The sequence below is a fragment of the Vidua macroura genome, chromosome Z, assembly GCF_024509145.1.
Source record: "Vidua macroura isolate BioBank_ID:100142 chromosome Z, ASM2450914v1, whole genome shotgun sequence".
Taxonomy (NCBI): domain Eukaryota; kingdom Metazoa; phylum Chordata; class Aves; order Passeriformes; family Viduidae; genus Vidua; species Vidua macroura.
This window is the reverse complement of record NC_071611.1, coordinates 6,941,068-6,958,535: the sequence shown is the minus strand read 5'-3', so window position 1 is coordinate 6,958,535 and position 17,468 is coordinate 6,941,068. Positions and strand designations below refer to the sequence as shown.

Genomic DNA, 17,468 nt, shown 5'->3' with positions numbered 1-17,468 from the left:
TCAGTTGAGTGAAGTTGCCTAATCCCTGGAGAAGGAAGGAAGGAAAACAAACCCCCAGCAAAACAAAACCTGTTCCAATTCACACCCCAAACCTTGAATATTATCCCTTTGTGCCAGCTGCACCATCATACTACTGCATTCTTTCTTGCCATAATTTTTTTTTTTTTTTTGGTGGAGAGCTGCCTATCCAATCTGTGAGCACTGTTGGAACAGCCCAATTTTACAAGCATAAAGTATTATGATTGCATTGATTTCCATCATAAATCATATTTTCCATCCTCTGTCTCTCTTTCCTTGCACTGACTGAATTAAGCCTTGGTGTTTTCTTTAGCTGCTGCCAGAGCTGAGTCTTGAGATGATATTAGGGTAATGATGATAAATTTTAGCCTCAAGCCAAACCATTTCCACATTACAGATAATGTTTTTTTCCAAATAAGTTCTGTTATTGGAATCCAGGACCCACCACATCTGCAGGCTCAGAGGCTGCCTCAACACAGTCTCTTTGCTGTAATGGGTTTATAGATTTGAAAATTTGCTCTAAACAAATAAATGAGAGAAGAGAGGAAAAAACAAATGAAGGAATGGAGGAGAATCAACCAGAAGGAGGAGAAAGAGGGGAGAAGGTAAGAGGGAAAAAAGGGAGAAAGGAAGAAGACAAGAATAAGGAAAAGAAGAAATAGAACCACTAGGGGAAAAGGAAATAAGGGGAATTATATAATGCACGCAGCAAAGTGCTAGCCAGCCTGCCAATAGCTGTATTTAGGAGCAGAGCTGGTCCCACAGACAGGCACAAGTGCCTTTTACCAGCACCAGGTACTGCAAGCCTGCAGACCCAGAGCTGTGTGTTTCAGATTTCACCCCTTCTTACAAGACCATTCCCTGTAATCTCATTTCATTTCATCTTATCTCATCTCAGAAAGGTCTCAGACAAACTATTATAATATTCCTGCAGAATTTCAGCTATCCCCACAATGGACCAGCTGAACTAAGCCTGACCCAATATTAGTATCTCTACTAAGGCTTCAGTCTCAGGTGGTGTCTTACTGGAATAAATGATCCTCATTTTTTGAAGCTACTAGAAAGCAGGTCACCTTCCCACTTTTGTCTGAGGGGAATTCAGTCTGTGTAATCAGGCCTGAAGGAGAGTGTCCCATGCTCCGGAGAGTATAGATTCTGGGCACAGTGACCTTCAGGAGAGAAGCTGAGGAAGGCCAAATCCATTACTTGCTTGTTCTTCAGCCACTGTAAAGGGAGGCAGTTCACCATTTCACTGTAGTATCTTACAGGGGTAGCCCTGTATAACCCTGTAGCCTGTGTCCCTCACTGGTGCTCTGTCCCTGATTTGGAGCACGGATCAATAAATCTTGTGCTCCCTCTGTGGCTTGTGAGCACATAAGTGCCTCTCTGCTCTGGTCCTCCCATTAACCTGCTGGGGAGTTTTTTGTTTGCTAGTCTGCTGAGTGAGTGAAGTTCCCCACAGAGGAGCCCAGGCAGAGATGTCTGCTTCAGCAGCAGGCGGCCCCTGGAAATCATTCTGGCTCAAAGCAGTGCAGAAGTTCTGAGGAGTTCTGGTTTGGGAAATCACCTCCATACAGAGACACTCCAGTGGAAAAAAAAAGCACACCTTAATTCCTTACTCTGTTTTTCTCATGGTTTGCCCTGATGTGCGAGACTTTCTGAAGGAGCTGCTTAGCACCTGCCACCAATCGTACACGCAGGTAAACAAAAGTCTCAGATTCTTCATTCACCTCGAGCTGTAAAATTGCACCTACCTCGTTAGCTTACATTGTGATGGTGGGATTAATCTGAAAGCAAGCAGGTATCTTCATGCCCCAGGTTCCAGAAAAGCAGAGGGATAACTAATGCACTGATTGATGTTCCTTCCTCCAGAGCTCAGCTCTTATTGTTCTTCTCAGAAGCCTAAGTCAGAAGCCCTCACTGCAACAAGCCTGGGCAGTGCTGAAATACAACCTGATGCAGATGGTAGGGGCCAGCTCTGATTCTGACCAACATATTTACAGCCAGAAGAAGGAGAAAAAATGGACCTGCAGATAGGTAGGCAGGTGGCAGGCAGTTTATTTTGTTGGCAGTGCTGGAGTGCCTACTTCACGGGATACTAAATGCAGTAAGTGGGGACAAGAACAAATTTAAGAGGGAAGAAGGAGGCAGTGAAGCAGGCAGTGCTCTTCAGGGTATGAAGGGAACATCCTGCACTTCCAGAGGAGTCTCAAAAATAAAAACACCCTCAGGATGTTGCTTTTGCAAGGTCCATGTCTTTATTATTCGTATCAGTCCCAAAAGAGGTGCTTTCTCTTAGGACATGAGTCATCTGGGAAACCCAGCAACCCTGCTACATTCCTGCTGCAAGTGTGGGTTTGCAAAGACAGTGTGTCCTGAGCGAAGAGTGCCAAAAGATATGCCCTTAAGTTTGGGCTAAAGCATTCTACTTGCTCACCTTGTTTGGGTGAACCAAACTGTGATCAGTTCCACTTCACCAGACTAACTGGTGATCCTGCCACCAGTGCACCATGAAAATGTACCTGGTACCTGCGGCTGCAGCCAGACCCACCCAAAATATGTTCTGTCCTCTGTAACTCTCAAGGCTGACTGCTAACAGAGGTAGTGCTGACTAACCAAAATGGACCTCTATGCTGAGCTTGTACTCCTACTCCCAAGTCCAAAGCTCTCTGAGAATGCAGCAGGATGCCAACACATAGGGCAGGGCTCAGTAGTACATTTTCCTCTCTGCAATTCTTATCCCACAGTGGAAGAATTCAGCAAAGGCTTTACATGTGTCGCTTCACCCATGGATTGCCTCCCTCTTCACTATGCTCACTGCAGAAAAGGAGGGACCACAACAGAAATGTGGAATTGGAATTTCTGTGCAGTAATGCACATCTTACAATGCAGGGCTCGTTTCAGTGAATGGATTGACCGCAGGGGAGGTCAGCAAGGTGGGCAATGACAGCTGATGCTGTAGCTGTGCAAACTGAAGCAGACATAAAAGCAAGAAACCCATAGGCTAAAAGAATAAAACTGTGCACCTGCAGGCACCAGGACCAGCACCCTAAGACAAGCAAGAAGAGCGTGGAGCAAAATTTCCAGAAACTTCATGTCCCAAGAAGAGATTCTACACAGTTCTCTCTCCTCTGACTACAAAAATTGGCCTGAAATAAAGGTGCCATTTTTGCCTGGTAAGTCTGCAGTAGCAAAGACAGGAGTTTGATTGCCATTACTAGGACCTCATGGACAAGGTACATAAGAGGACAAAATCACTCTCACATTTACTAGCAATGAGTATTGCTGCTGGCAGGCACACCACAGGGAGGAGGATTAGATAAAGCACAGAGAGCTACCCCATCTTCCACCTTGTAAAGGAACATTTAAAAGCCAGTGCAAAGGAGTATTTATAGCTACTGTGGCTGCACCAGGTGGCTTCAGTCTGCTGGGCTGTAGTACTGGGTCTGGTTTGGAATGAGAAAAAATACTAAAATATAGTCAGACTATTTCATGGGTGGTATCTTATTTTATTCCATTTGAACAGTGTTTTGGTTTATCTTGTGTTTAATTTGAAGGATTGAGCAGGTTCCCAATAAATCCCATTGTAAGATCTACATGAGAAAAACACTTTTAGAAAAACCCCAACCCAGCAACAACAAAACCCTTTCTTCTGCTGCTGCTGATAACAAGGCCTATTACTTCCCAGCCTGTGTTTGATTTCAACACCGTATAATCTCTCAGTTGCAAACAAGAGACCAAGACAGCTCTGACTACAGCTACCCTATAAACGATTCTGTCCTCAATGTTTGTTCTGACTGGAGAGGTGCCAAACTCCCTGCTCATGTGGTTAGGTACAGGTGGTGGATAGGTTTTTTGGCTGGTTCATGGGTAATTCACTGGTAGGTTGCTAGGGAAAGCCATGTTTGCACCCAATGGGAGAACAAAACTCTAAAAAACTTGTGTCCTAAGGTTAATGTTTCAGTTCATCATACGTTATCCCTATCTCGACACAGCAGGTGTTGTTTCCAACCTTGTGGGGCTTCTTTTTACCAAAACACCTAATCTAAGCAATAAAGATTCCATGAGGTTATATGGACATGTAGCATATAGGGAATCACACCAGTCCTTGGCCATTGCCTCTCCCAAGCTCTTGATAACATTTTTCCCTTAACCTGCCCCGAAGCTGACAAAGGCTGATAGCAAACTGGAGCTCCTTGGCTGTCCAAAGTGAGGGACACTGTTTAAACTGATGGGCTTGGACTGGCTGTGAATAAATTTAATCTAGAAATGAAGAAGAGACAGAGATGTGGGAAAGCCTTCCAAACCAGAACAAAGAATGGGAGTGATCTGAACAAATGCAGATGCCTATAACAGAGCCAGGCCCCTTCTATTCAATGGAGAGAATAAAGCACTGCTTATGAATCATCTCACCCTAATGAGGTATCCAAAATAGACCAGATGAATCACAGTCCAGAAACACCTATTTTTTCTCCTGGTGCTGTGTGAGCCCAAGGTAACTGGTGCAGAGACATTTACACTGTAGGTGGTTAAAGTTAGGTGAAATGAATTAAAAAAAAAAAAAAATCAACAACAAATCCCTGAGAGTTTTTAGGTGCAACAGAACACTTTCACAAAGGTTATCTGACACAAAAGGATATAACTGAATGAGATGATGCAAGGAGTCTACTGCGGGTCAAATGCGACAACTCTTGCAACAATCTGTTAATAAAAAACTTCCTTGATACCAGCTGCTTACAATTCCTGCTATAAAAATGCAGATACTTTCCTTTGAAACCAAACCAGCAGGTCTCAGTTTATATTGGGGTAGTGAAGAACTGTATTTTCCCTGTTAATTGGAATTTAAAACCTAAAGATGACAACATTTCTCTTCTGTCTTAATTAATCTATTTTTATCCAATATTCCTGTATTGAACAGAGGTGAGTCAAGGGTTTTGTTTAAATAAGGAAGAAGCAGACACTCATTCAAGAGTGACGGTTCTCTTTATACTCCTTTCCTCTAATTTGTCTCAAATATCACCTTCCAAAACTCCTTTCCCCTTGAATTAAACCAAGTTTCCACATGGTGACTCCTGCTACCATTGCTGCCTCAAATCTCATAAAAACCCCACTATTGCTTATGAGAGGCTTCACTTGTCAAAACTAATGGGAAACAGTGGTAGGTGATGCAGAGCAAAGATGAAGAAGCTTTTGTGTTCTATGTGGCTTTTTTTAGCAAAACCACAGTGACTGTTTTTACAAAAAAAGCCACCAGGACCTCTGGTACAGTTTGGATCCAGAGTGCAGGCAGCAGTGGAACCCAGCAGTGGATCCCAGCACAGGTACCAGTTAACTGAGCCATAAAGGGAGCCAGCACTTATGGTCCCAAAGGTATTGGTACCTTCTCCCACCTAGGATGAAATCCTGCTTGCCTGCTTTTGCCAGGAGCTATAAGAATTAAATCCCACTTATGACAGTAGTGTTGTTGTGGTTTTTTTTTTTTTTGTTTTTTTTTTTTTTTTTTTTTTTTTTTTTTTTTTTTTTTTTTTTTGGTTTTTTTTTTTTTGGTTTTTGGTTTTTTTTGGGAGAGGCAGCATCTCAGATCTAGCCTGTGTATTCTGCTCTTGGTGTCTCTGTGTTGAACCTGACTCTGGTTTTGAAGGGTGAATTTTTCAAACACCTTGAGGATTGAATTTTTGAGGAATCTTTACCTCAATTCAAAAAACACCACAATCACACATGGAGGACCCCTGGGATGAACATCCCAAGCACTCTAAGCTTGCACCTACAGCAGAGTGCTTTTGTTCAGAGTATGGCATCATCACTAGGGTGAGCAGATCCTGAAACCAATGACAGAATGATGTAATTTCTTGCTTTTTTCATTTCCCTACTCACATTTTTTCCTCAATCTGCTGTGTATCTAGCTTTGACAAAGGAATCTGTGTGTGCTGCCTGGCTTGTCCAGCATTTCAGATTTCCTGCAAATTCTCCCACACCTCTTTCAGCTTTCATAATAGTAACCAGCATGCTCTGAGCATGGTTCCTTTCTGACTCCTCCTGCTCTGAGAGCCCCATCAATCCTGCCATAAATGAGATAATTCAAACACCAGGTTTTCATAGGAAATGGGATCTCTCTACACTTCCATCAAAGTGAGGACCTGAATTATCTGAGCTTGGCCTTCTATGAAATAATAATAATAATAATATTTTTTTTTAATATCACCTGTTACTCCAAGAAATATGAAAACAATTTAGAAGGAGTTTGTCAAGGTTTACTGGATGCAGGTGTCTTCAGAGTATCAATTGGGTCCGTTCATAATTTAGATTATAGTATCACCCATAGTTATTTATGCCCCTGACATATGGGTAGATGCTCATAAATTGCTCCTTTTAGTTCTCTCTTTCCTTTTTTTCCCTGCCTATTCCTGTCTTTACAAGGTAATCAACTAATTTGGGAAAAACGTAACCAAAAACGGCTTCATGACTGAAGAAGCCACAAGATGGCATTATAGAGCAATTAAACGAGAAATCTGTAGTGGAATCTGCTTTCCCCCTCGCCTGCGCAGGAAGGATGAGGAGCAGGGAACAGTGCTCATTGTAAGAGGGGACAGGTGTTTCGAGCAGCCTCCAACACAGCCACTATCCCTTCTGTTGACGGTCTCACCTGGTTAACTCTTATTAACATTTCCAAGATTTCAAATTAAAGCCCTTCAGGAACCAAAGGAGAGCACGTGCCTCTTCAGCTAGCCTTTGCTAGTGTTATTTTCCTATTAATGTGCTGCTTTTTTTAGCTTTTCCCCCCCTCCCCGTTATTCACAAGTATACGTGCTCATGCTTGTGATGTTCTTTTTGGGGTGTGTATGGCAGATTAACCTGCTGTCCCTTGACTCTGTGGGAACGACATAAGCTGCCACAGAGTGTGCTAAAGGTGTAAGCATGTGAAGAGAGGTTGTGGGCCTGATGGACTGAAGGAACAGGGAAGCAAGGCTGTGTGTGTGCTGTATGAGCGGCTTGCACGCGGACAAGTCACACCTACACCCAGAGGTCACCACACATGTGCAGGCTGAGGCGCTGGGGCTGCACTGTGGCCACCTCTCAATGAGAAAGCAAAAAAAATTCCAGTGGGAAGTGATGCTGGGGAATTGTTGTAGGTGCAGAGTGTACTGCTTTTGTTGTGCCAAGCTCTGTAGCTACCATGGCGAACCTCTCTGGCGGCTGGCAGACCTGGTGGAGCGGAGCGTGCCTGTGCTGGGGTGGAGTGTTAATCATCCAGGCAGACTGGCTGTGTGGCCACCCTGGACACAGCAGTGCTGGCCAGGCTCTGCGGTGCAGCAGGCAGCATGTGTGCAGCAGCACTCCCGTGTTCCTTGTCTCTGTGGAGCCTGTGATTTACGTGTGCATGGACACGGTGGAGGGCACATACAGCTGGTTTTGGGCCGTGACTGCAGCAGTGGGCAGGGGGAACCGGTGACATTCAGCCTGATCCTGCAGCACTTGTCAGCACTGAGGGGCAAAAACAGGGATGAAAAGAAATCAAACCCCTTTGCTGACTTTCCTTGAAGCTCAGCTGAGAAGGCAGCACCTGCAGAAACAGCTGCTCGCCAATACCTGACACAGACTAGCTTGTTTTTGTAAATAATATAAAGTCTCCTTTATTTCACATCGTGCATTGTTACAGGCCAGGTCACTGAATGCGTTAGGGCTGATTCCTCAGAGTATCCTGCAAATGAGACAGACCTCAGGCTGCACATGCTTGAGAAATCAGCTATTCAAAATAAAAGCTCGGATCGACAGGCCACTCCAATGTTTCCTTTCTCTTTCTTATGGTCAGTGAGAGCAGGTACTTGGTGGCAGCCGGTGAACAAAGAGATGCAGTGGTACAAATACTGTAAAACTGCTGTTTTACAAGCAGTACTATTTGAAAGAGCGTGTAAATAAACTGTTTTCCTTTTTCTTAGAAGTCATCTTAGTATTGTTATTTTTATTACTCCTACCACTATGTTATAATTGTTACTATTATTAAATTACTTTGTAGTCCTATTGGCTGAGGGAATGTTAGATTTTTTTTTTTCCTTTTTTTTTTTTTTTTTTTCCTGGAGCTATAAAGAGCTAATAAGTTGCTGCATTGGGGCTCCAAGGAATTGATGAGAGATTATTCCCTTATGGATTACTCTCTCAGTGCTTTGTCCAGCTTAATTTTAATATTACTCATCATTGGTTCATATTTGCATTGTGCTCCAGTCAGGGTTCATTTCAGCTCTGCATTTCCTTAAACATAAAGCTCCCAAAAGCATAAAGGCAGAAAAGTGCTCAGGGGTGAGGCTTTTGGTGTACTGAGATGTTATTTTTCATTGCAATCTGTGCCACAGCATTGTCCTTTTTTTGCCTGAACCCCTCTGTTTTGGAGTGCACCTGCACAGGGGGGCTGCTCCTGGGTTTCAAAACCCTGCCTGGGTAAGGCCACTCCCTGTCCCCCACCAAGCTGCTCCCTTGAGATTGGGCAACCCTCATCTAAACCAGTTTTGGTACTTGTATGACACAAAGCTGATTCAACCTGTCCAGTAAAAAGCTAACACCTCTTTTTAGTTTTTTCCCCCCACTAGTCCTGGTAATTTCTATCAGTTCAATGAGTGGATTTTGTCCAGATGGGAGATATACAGTGGAACTAGCTTCCAAGAGGTTTGTTTCTGGAACGGTTCATGAGAATAGGTGTCCGAAGTTGAGCCCTTGGAGTGTGTCCATGTCCCATTAAGGGAAAGACAGAGAGATCTCCTGCCGTAGGCACAAGGACACAAGGGCAGCAGAGAGTTAACACAGGATGGACAAGGGAAAACCAATACTCCAACGCAGAGAAAACATACTGCAGGTCAGTAGAAAAACAACCTATAATGCAAAGAGCCATAGGGAGCTACTGCAAATAGAGTGAGCTCTTTACTTTGTGACACCCTCATCCCAAATGCGGGAGGATCCAGGCTCCTATGTGGAATCCCTGTGCTGCCAATGCTATGTCTAGAGTATTGCTCCTGCTGCTGCAAAACACAGATGTGATGTAGAGAAACAGAGCAAAAGGGAGCTGACTGGGGAGCCGAGGTTCCAGTGAAATGATTCCTTGGCATAACTAAAAGAGGAAGGCATCTCTAGCTCTAAGAGCCCAATATCCCAGTTATTCATGTGATATGAAGAGACAGCTCTGCACAACGCCTTAGAGAAGAAATCCCCTCCCAGGAACACTCTGAGGTCCTGATTTAGCACAGACTTAAAAATGCATTTGAGTCTCACTATCTCGACTGACGCTCACTTGTGTGTGTACGCCATGGCTTTCAGAGGCTGCACCAGAGCACAGCGTACACCCGAGGAGAGAGCAGACGTAGGCACAACACAATTATTGAGGCTGCAGATGCAGGCTGCCTGAGAGCCTTCCCTTTACTTGCTATTCCTTTGCTACACACAATGAGGGGAGACCTTTTTGGTAGGGTATCATCTGCTTTAGGCTGAAAGAGCCTAGGCATTTACAAGGATGAGGTGATCGCCCTCCTACAGGACAGTTCTGCTGAGTCTCTTCCTTGGCTCTACTCTTGGGAAAATTCCTTTCCACCAGGCTATCAGCTACACTGTGAGAGAAGAGACAGTTGAACCCTCTGCCTCCTAATACTGTGAAATTGGTGAGAAAAGACCGAGAGAATATATATATATATATATATATATATATATATATATATCTGAAGAAAAGGGAATGACAGGGGTATATCTCCACAGCTCAGAGATTAGAGAGCGCACCTTTGAGTGGGAAAGTTAATGCATTTTTCTTTTATCCAATGCTGATTTCATGCAAAATACATTCAGAGATTTATTTTTTTAAAGAAGAGTGAAAGAGAGGTTGGACTATTCTTCAAGAACATACTGTATGTATATGGTTACAAAATAAGGAAGAAATGTTTTATGAAATTATTATAGAAGAGAGTATGATTAGACAGGCAGAGAAAGAGAGAAAGAGGCAGACAGGCAGAAATATAAAAGAAAAAGTCAGGGAGCTTGCTAGCTCTTAGGAAAGCTGAGTATTATGAGAAATTATTGTGTAAAGTAGTAGTCGTGTAGAACAATAGATTAGGGAAAAAGAACCCTTAGCCTGTCACTGGAAAGGAAAAGCAGCGCAAGTTCAGGATGCAGTGATGCATCTAAAGGATGCTTGAGTGGGTTAATAATGTCACAGTGACATAATCAAATTAGTAATGCTATCTTGGCAATGTGGTCTAGTCTATCAAGCCATTTACCTGGTCACATTGCTCAAAACAATACCATTCAAGAGGCAGAGGAGTCCAGATGTCCTGCCCGTCCTACGCGGGCACACGCCATCCCCTCTTACGTAAACCCTCACTACAGGGAGAGGGGAGTTAATGGGGCAGAAATCACTGCCCAGCTCTCTCCTTTCTCCCTGCCTCCCAGCCCTGTGCCCTGGATGCCAGCTTCCAGCAGACTTGCTGGGGCAAAGGTTCAGGGCCTTGCTGACACAGCAGCATGTTGCCCTCCCTGAGACAGCTCTGAAAAACAGGGCTGGCAGCAGGGAATTGGCGCCAGCCTCCAGGCATGGGCAAAGACAAGGTGAGGGGGATGAGTGTCTCTGAAGTCCCTCTTAGAAGAAAAAAGATCTACTTAGGAAAAGATTAGAAGTATTATAAGCTACATCCTCCCTCTGATTCACACCAAGCACACGGCCTCACTAGGGCTGGTGTACCCCTCTTTTCTTTCCCCATCATCTTCTGGGATTCTCTGACTAACAACTGCCGTGTGGCTTCCAGCCTAAAAGCAAGGTAATGATGGTGCTAAGATGAATCTAACTAGTCAGAGGAATGAGATAGGAATAAAGGGATAAGGACTGATCTTAAACAGTGTGTCACACTTGCGACACCCAAAAGATGAAGCAGAAGAAAAGGTCTAAGGACAGATGGGAGGGATTAATTAATTTCACAAGAATGGGTATGTCCAGGCTATAAATTCATATAGGGAAGGGAGAAGGAAAGACAGATCTTAAAAGGACAGTGATTGGTGAGAGGGGGAGTATTTCACAGTTTCAAAGAACTCATTTGGGCTGCTGTTTTATGAGAAGAAATTCCCACATCTCACTTTGTCAGACTGAGGTTGAAATGTGCTTATATTTACATAGCTCTCTTCCATAGAGGTGTTTCATTCAAATACATATATGCAATGTATATGCATAGGTACTGGTATATGGAAAAAAGAGAATCAATAGGTGTGAGGGTCTTTTCTTCAAATTTCCACAAACTAGAAAGGACCATAAAAGCCACTGATATCTGGGTGAGAAAAGCCTGGCCCCAGCCCCCTCCATCTGCTCTTCCAGGGCACCAGGAGGAAAAGCAAAGAAATGCAATTCTCCCTGTTCCACTTCAGTGAGGAAGCAGCAGCACAAAAGAGTCCCTGTGTCTGTCAGCAGGATTCAGAGCTGGGCACAGGGTTCTTGGAGAAGGAAATAGAAAATAAAATCAAATGAGGCTTAATCCGAAAAGCAAACGTTTGCTGGGACAAAGCCACCACAGGGATTGTCATTTCACAAATTGTATTAATCTGGGCAAATAGTGCTTCAGAAACAGTAACCGTGGTGTTTATGTTTAGTTCCCCTTCCTGACCTTATCTTGCCTCCCTTGCTCTCCCTTAATATGGGCCAAACCCTTATCACTTTGCACCAAAGGCCTCTTCTTCAACAGGGCAATCATGCAAACCTGGAATTTGTGCATGAATCCGATAAGGAAAAGTAATGACTGAATGACTTTTTTTTTTTTTTTTCCCTTTAATTTAACAAGTAGGGGTAGAGATTAGTGTCAGAAGATGACAAAATGAGGCACCCAGATCCCTATGGAGCTGCTCCTGCAGTTTGTACAGGCCATGTGTTGGTAAGTAGGATTGTGTTATCACACATCCTAGGTCCAAATAAATATGCAAGGCTGAGCAGGTAGATGGAGGCTTGGAAAACTAGACCATACGTAAGTGAAACACTGTAAGCAGGAAAGAGCAAGGAAATAATTATAACCAGGCTTGCAACACTTCCTACGCTCCTTTTTGGTCCAGCCAACACATTGGCCACCTGTTTGCCTTGCAAGATGCTCTGCTATAGCTGTAGTCTTTCATTTCAGAAGGAAAATGAGAGGACAGTTTTTAGAGCTTTTTTTTCAGGAAGCTGATGGAGTCTCCCTCAGTTGGCCTGCCTTGTTATCTCTCCTTTGGCATCTGGACACCTACAAATCCAAGTTTCTCAATATGGCTTTTACCATGAGGAAAAAGATATGGGAATTTCAATTCTATGGGTGGAGACAGCACAGAAACAGTGAAAGAAAATCAGCAGATTTTCCCTAATAAATAGTCACTCTAAATGATGCTGAGAAAATAACTTTTTGTCTCATTATGACAAAAAAAAAAATCTACCAGACCTGCTAATGCACTGGGGAGGTGGGAAGAATTTTTTCTTAATTTTGAAACCACTAAATATCATGGTTTCAACTCGATATCTAAAGCTATTGAGTTCATGTTCTGAATAAGAGAAGCAGTGAACCAAAAGAGCAGAGAGTGTGTGGGGGAAGGAGGTAAAAGAATAAAAGCCAACACAGTGAAAAATCAGGCAGAGTGAAAAATATATTGAAACTGTGGGGAAAAAAAAAAAAAAAGCTTCAGAAGTGTGGAAAGAGCAAAAAGTTACAGCACAGAAAAAAGCTATCAACTATGTCTACCCAACAGTTCCCACTAATCTTATCTGTCATGCTAATTACCAGATTTAGGTGTCTGTACCAGAGAGGAGGATGTGTATGAATTGTGAGCTCACGTGCAGGGCTTCTGACAACTCACACACACACAACCCGCTGATTTCCCCCCTTTAGCTAGAGTAAAGATTTTTTTTTTCTTCAATTGAATCACCATCAGAATGAGCTGAATTACAGGAAAGACAAGGTTAGGCAGCTTTTGAGAAATCCAATAAAAAAATCCAAAGGAATCCCCAAACCCCAGAACTGCAGGAAATGTGCTAGTTCCTGTGTATTACATAGTTTCCTTCCCAACATATTAATGTCCAATACCCAGAAATATACAATGGCATGTGCTGCTTTACCTTTTCTTCCTAAGGGTTTCACTCAGCCTGCAGTTCTGTACAGTCTTCTGCACCCCTCTGGAGTTGCACCGAGTTTTACACCCACGTTTACCCCCTCTGCACCCCAGTAATTACTAGTTTTGTTTAAATTGTGCTTTAGGATGTAAATGGAGCTTAAGTCAGGGAAGGTGTGCAGAGGGCAGCTGATGCTGGTTTAGTAATGCGGTGAGGTAGCATCAACTCGAGTGACAACTACTCATTAGCAGCTAATCCAATCGCTTCTGCTAATCCAATCGACTGGAGGAGCTGGAGTCATTGTTTTCCAAGAGTGGTCATCTTGCTCTCTGAAAAATCCCAGGAAGTTAAGGGAGGATTCAAGGCACACCGAGCTGGCTGAATGCACCCAGAAAGTTCAGTCTCAGCACCGGGGGATATCTCCTGCAAACTGGCCTTGAGTCCGTGTGGCAAAACAGCAACAAGCCAAAAGTCAAGATGCCCCATACAGTCTCTGTGAAATATCACAAACAAGTTTCTCCCTGACTCACTCTGACTGCTAGGGATTGGAGCCTGGCTGGGAGCAGGAGGACAATGAGATGGAAAGGGTTAACGCACCGTTATCCCCTCCCCGGGGCCCCCACTCCAGCAAATTGCAATCCAGCCCTGAAAATTTTCAGCAGCCGCATCGATATCATTCCACTGTGCCTTCATTACCTCCTGATCTCTAAATAAGGGCCAGCTGGGCTCAGAAAACATTATGTGGTGCTGTTACGACTGACATAAACCACCAAAGTGGCATTTTGCAGATGAGAAGAACGAGCAAAAGCCCCGCAAAATCCTCTGCAGTTGGGTTTAAACGAGGGCTGTAACTTCTTACACATGTCCTGCTCCCAGTCTACAGGAAGAGGCTGATTAATCCTGCATGTGTTAGGCTGGAATATTGCATTACTGGAAGCAAAGAAACCCCTTAATCATATTGCTGGTTATGCCAGAGGTCTGTTTTCTCTCAAATGCATCACATTAAGAGCCTTCCCTGGGCTACAGCACCATCCCAGGCTATTTTTCAGGTTGCAGCACTACATACAGGCTTTTTCTTTCTGGCTTTGTTTTAGGGGGTGACTGGCTGTGTTGTCGTTGACCTTGAGATAACCACAAACAGCAAGGAAGTTTTGGAGAGAAGACAAAAATGGTATTTTATCACTTCCCATCTCCAATAGAAATACAAAGGATCTGTGAAGAAGAGCCTTGCTCCTAGTCTTCCTTTACTGCTAGCTCCAAAAGCATGGGTATGGAAGAGCTAACACCACACCTGGGATGGGAAGCAGTGATCTGTCCCTCTCCTCTTCTACTCTGCTTTTCCACGTGGACATGAAGAAAGAATGTCACAGGGAAAATTGCTGTGTGCACCTTCAGGCTCTTTTTGAGGGCACAGTTCAATCCTAGCTTACAGGACATCCCCACAACCTCATTCTTTCCCAGTGTAAAGGCTGGTCATTATCGAGAGAAAAACAAATTCTCCAAGACCATACTCACTTGGGAGATCTGGAGCTTCGAGAATCTGTAACTCTCCCCTAGAGCCATTGTGGGACTGCACAGGGAAAGAAAGAAACTGTCTGTTGACACAATCCCTCCCTAGGAAGCCCAGTGGAGCTTTTGAGAAATACGTGTCTTGTGGGATGACACACAATGCACCTGATCTTAGTCCCCTCTCCCAAAACACTTGTGGAAAGGACACTTCTCTGTGCCAAGGAACAAAGGGTTTGCTTCTGATACTACAGGAAAGTTTTTTTTTACACCACAGTAGTTGAGGTTCATTCACCTATGACTTGTCTCCTGTAAAAGCAGGATGTGCGCACACTACCCCAAAAAATCCTGTCCTTTCCCTAGCTAGATCAGTTTCAGACATCCAACAATCAAAACAATCAAATGAAAAAAACCAAACCAAAACAAAAAAAAACCAACAAAAACACAAAAACAAAAACAAAAAACCAACCAACCAAGCAAAAAACCCCAAAAAACCAAAACATCTCCAGCATGGGAAGTCCTGGCAGCAGCTTCAACCATTACAAACACAGAGACAAGATCCGTGACAATAAACGATGTCCTGCAAAGCATGAAAATAAGCAGAAATATCTTTGGGGATGGCTGGTTTTTGCACTCAACCCCAGGGAGGAGGAAGTGACAGAAGGAGAAGAGCCTCTGTTTGTACAAGCCACTTTGGACTTTCCCTTTGAACAGGGCACAGGGGCACTGAGTCTTACAGCCTTTTTAATAGGAGCATCTGCTCCTGTTCCCATCCCAGCTGGATGGCATCTATGAGTGTTTGCTGTTAGCGAATTGTGCCATGTGTCATGAGGAGGGGTGTATCCTGGGCAGGGAGAACTTGCACATCGTGGAGGCCTTTACACCATGGCAGCAGGTCCATTTGTTTGGCCTGGGCACTTGCTTGGGGGCAGCAGCTGCATTCTCCATCTACTCTGGAATTTCCAAATGCTAAAGCCCCCAAGGGTTGTTTGTCATTAACAGGGTAATGTGTGTGCAAGTGAGGGTGTGGAGGGAGAGGGCTTCATGGGTGGCTTACACTTTATCTTATTTTATTTTACATTATTATTTTATTTTATTTTACATTATTATTTTATTTTATTTTATTTTATTTCATTTTATTTTATTTTATTTTATTATTTATTTCTTCCACAGACATCTGGAAACGAGAGCTATCTCACTCCCACAGACCCTCTGAACTCAGGCCATCTGTGGGACCATCTTTTCCTCCCCCTCAGTGATGACCTGCCCTGCAGGAGGTTGATGGTGATGGAGAGGGAGTATAGGAAAAGTCACAGGGATGTCCACATGGTCAGTAGCAAATTTGCCAAAATGGAATTTCTGTCTATTTCACAGGCTTGTTACACAGCCCTTAACACTTTGGTAGGTGTTCACAGGGACAGAAATGCCAAAACAACCCTATTTATTTACACTGTGTTCTCCTTATTCCATCTATGGATTTTTCCTGCAGAAATGTCTGCTAGCAATTTTTAAAATGCTCACAGTTATAGAGTGAGTGGAGGCAGATGAAGTAGTTCACCCTATCCTACCCCTTGTAAAGGATTCAGAAGCCCCATGGAGACCTGCAGCAGTCTCCTCTGCCCATCAGCAGCAAATTTAACTGCCCCATCTGCCACCCCAGCCCTCCAACAGAACAGAAAGTGGGCCAGCCCTTACAGCTGAAGGACAGATCATACACGAACTACCATGTGCAGTGGCTATTGCAGGGTTTAGTCCAAATGACTGGCATGCAAGAGCAGCCCCAGCATCATCAGTCCCCAGACTTGAGGTAAGAGCTTGCACAGAATGGGAAAGAGTTTCCGCTTAGTAAAGATACCTTTTCCTGAGAAAGCTTACTATGAGGTTTGTAAAAGGAGGCTGCATTGATTCAAGCTGGGTGTTAATAATAAATCCGGAGAGCTACAGCACTGGCTCCCCGCCACCCACCTTGGCGAACCCGGCTGAACCGAGCAGACGCACATACAAGACAAACTCTGTAGGCTGGATACACAACAAGGTACTGTTGTCCCATCTGTAGCAGTGTACATGCCAGTGGATATCAGCCTAACACAAGGCGAGGAGATACACGGGGAAGCAGTTGCTTCCCTCCTTCCTTTCCACCTTTTTTTCTGCTCTGAGCTGGGAAGGGAGTCTGGAAGCCAGTGCCGTGTCCACGGCGCTCCCAATAGACTGGCTTTGTTACAGCAAACAGAAAAGGATGCTCAACATACGCTCTGTTTGTGCTGCGACACAGGGGCAGACGTTGTGGGACTGATGTAAGCACTGCCTGTGATGCCAACACCCCAAGTTGCCCACGGTGCCTCGGCAAAGTGGGCTCCCACTGTTCAAACACCAGGAGCGTGTTCCCACGGGGAGCCACCAGCACCCATACCAGAGCCAGCACCCCTGCGAGGGCCGGTGAGAAATTTGCTGGACATGACCTGGTTAGTGTCTCGGAGGCCTAATTGGCATCCTCTGTGACCGGTCTGGCTCCGGCTGCCAGGAGAGAGTAAAGCGTCTCCTCCTTTCACAGATGGGATGGGGGAAGGGGTGACCACCGCGTGTCTGTGTGTCGGTGTCAGGGGATGGCAACAAAGGATGTCAGGAACGTGGTGCTGCCAAGGGGCTTGCATATTTGGCTTATAACCTGATGAGTACAAGGCAGGTGGCAGAGTCTATGTCATGCCCTGTGGGGGGTGGGGAGGGAAGGGAAAGAAAGGAGGAAAAAATAGGACTGGTGCAGATGGGAAGTGCCAGCTCCTCTTGCTGGAACAGAGCTGTTCGATTGGGAAACTCAGCCAGAGAAACTTAAAAGGACCAGGACGGGAGAAAATAGAACTGG

The 17,468-nt window shown here is 44.4% G+C and overlaps 1 protein-coding gene across 1 annotated transcript in view; it reads right to left on the bottom strand.

Annotated features, from left to right (window-relative positions):
- Positions 1–17,468, bottom strand: part of CELF4 (CUGBP Elav-like family member 4) — a 710,588-nt gene that overhangs the window by 354,145 nt on the left and 338,975 nt on the right. The gene's annotated exons all lie outside the window — the stretch shown is intronic.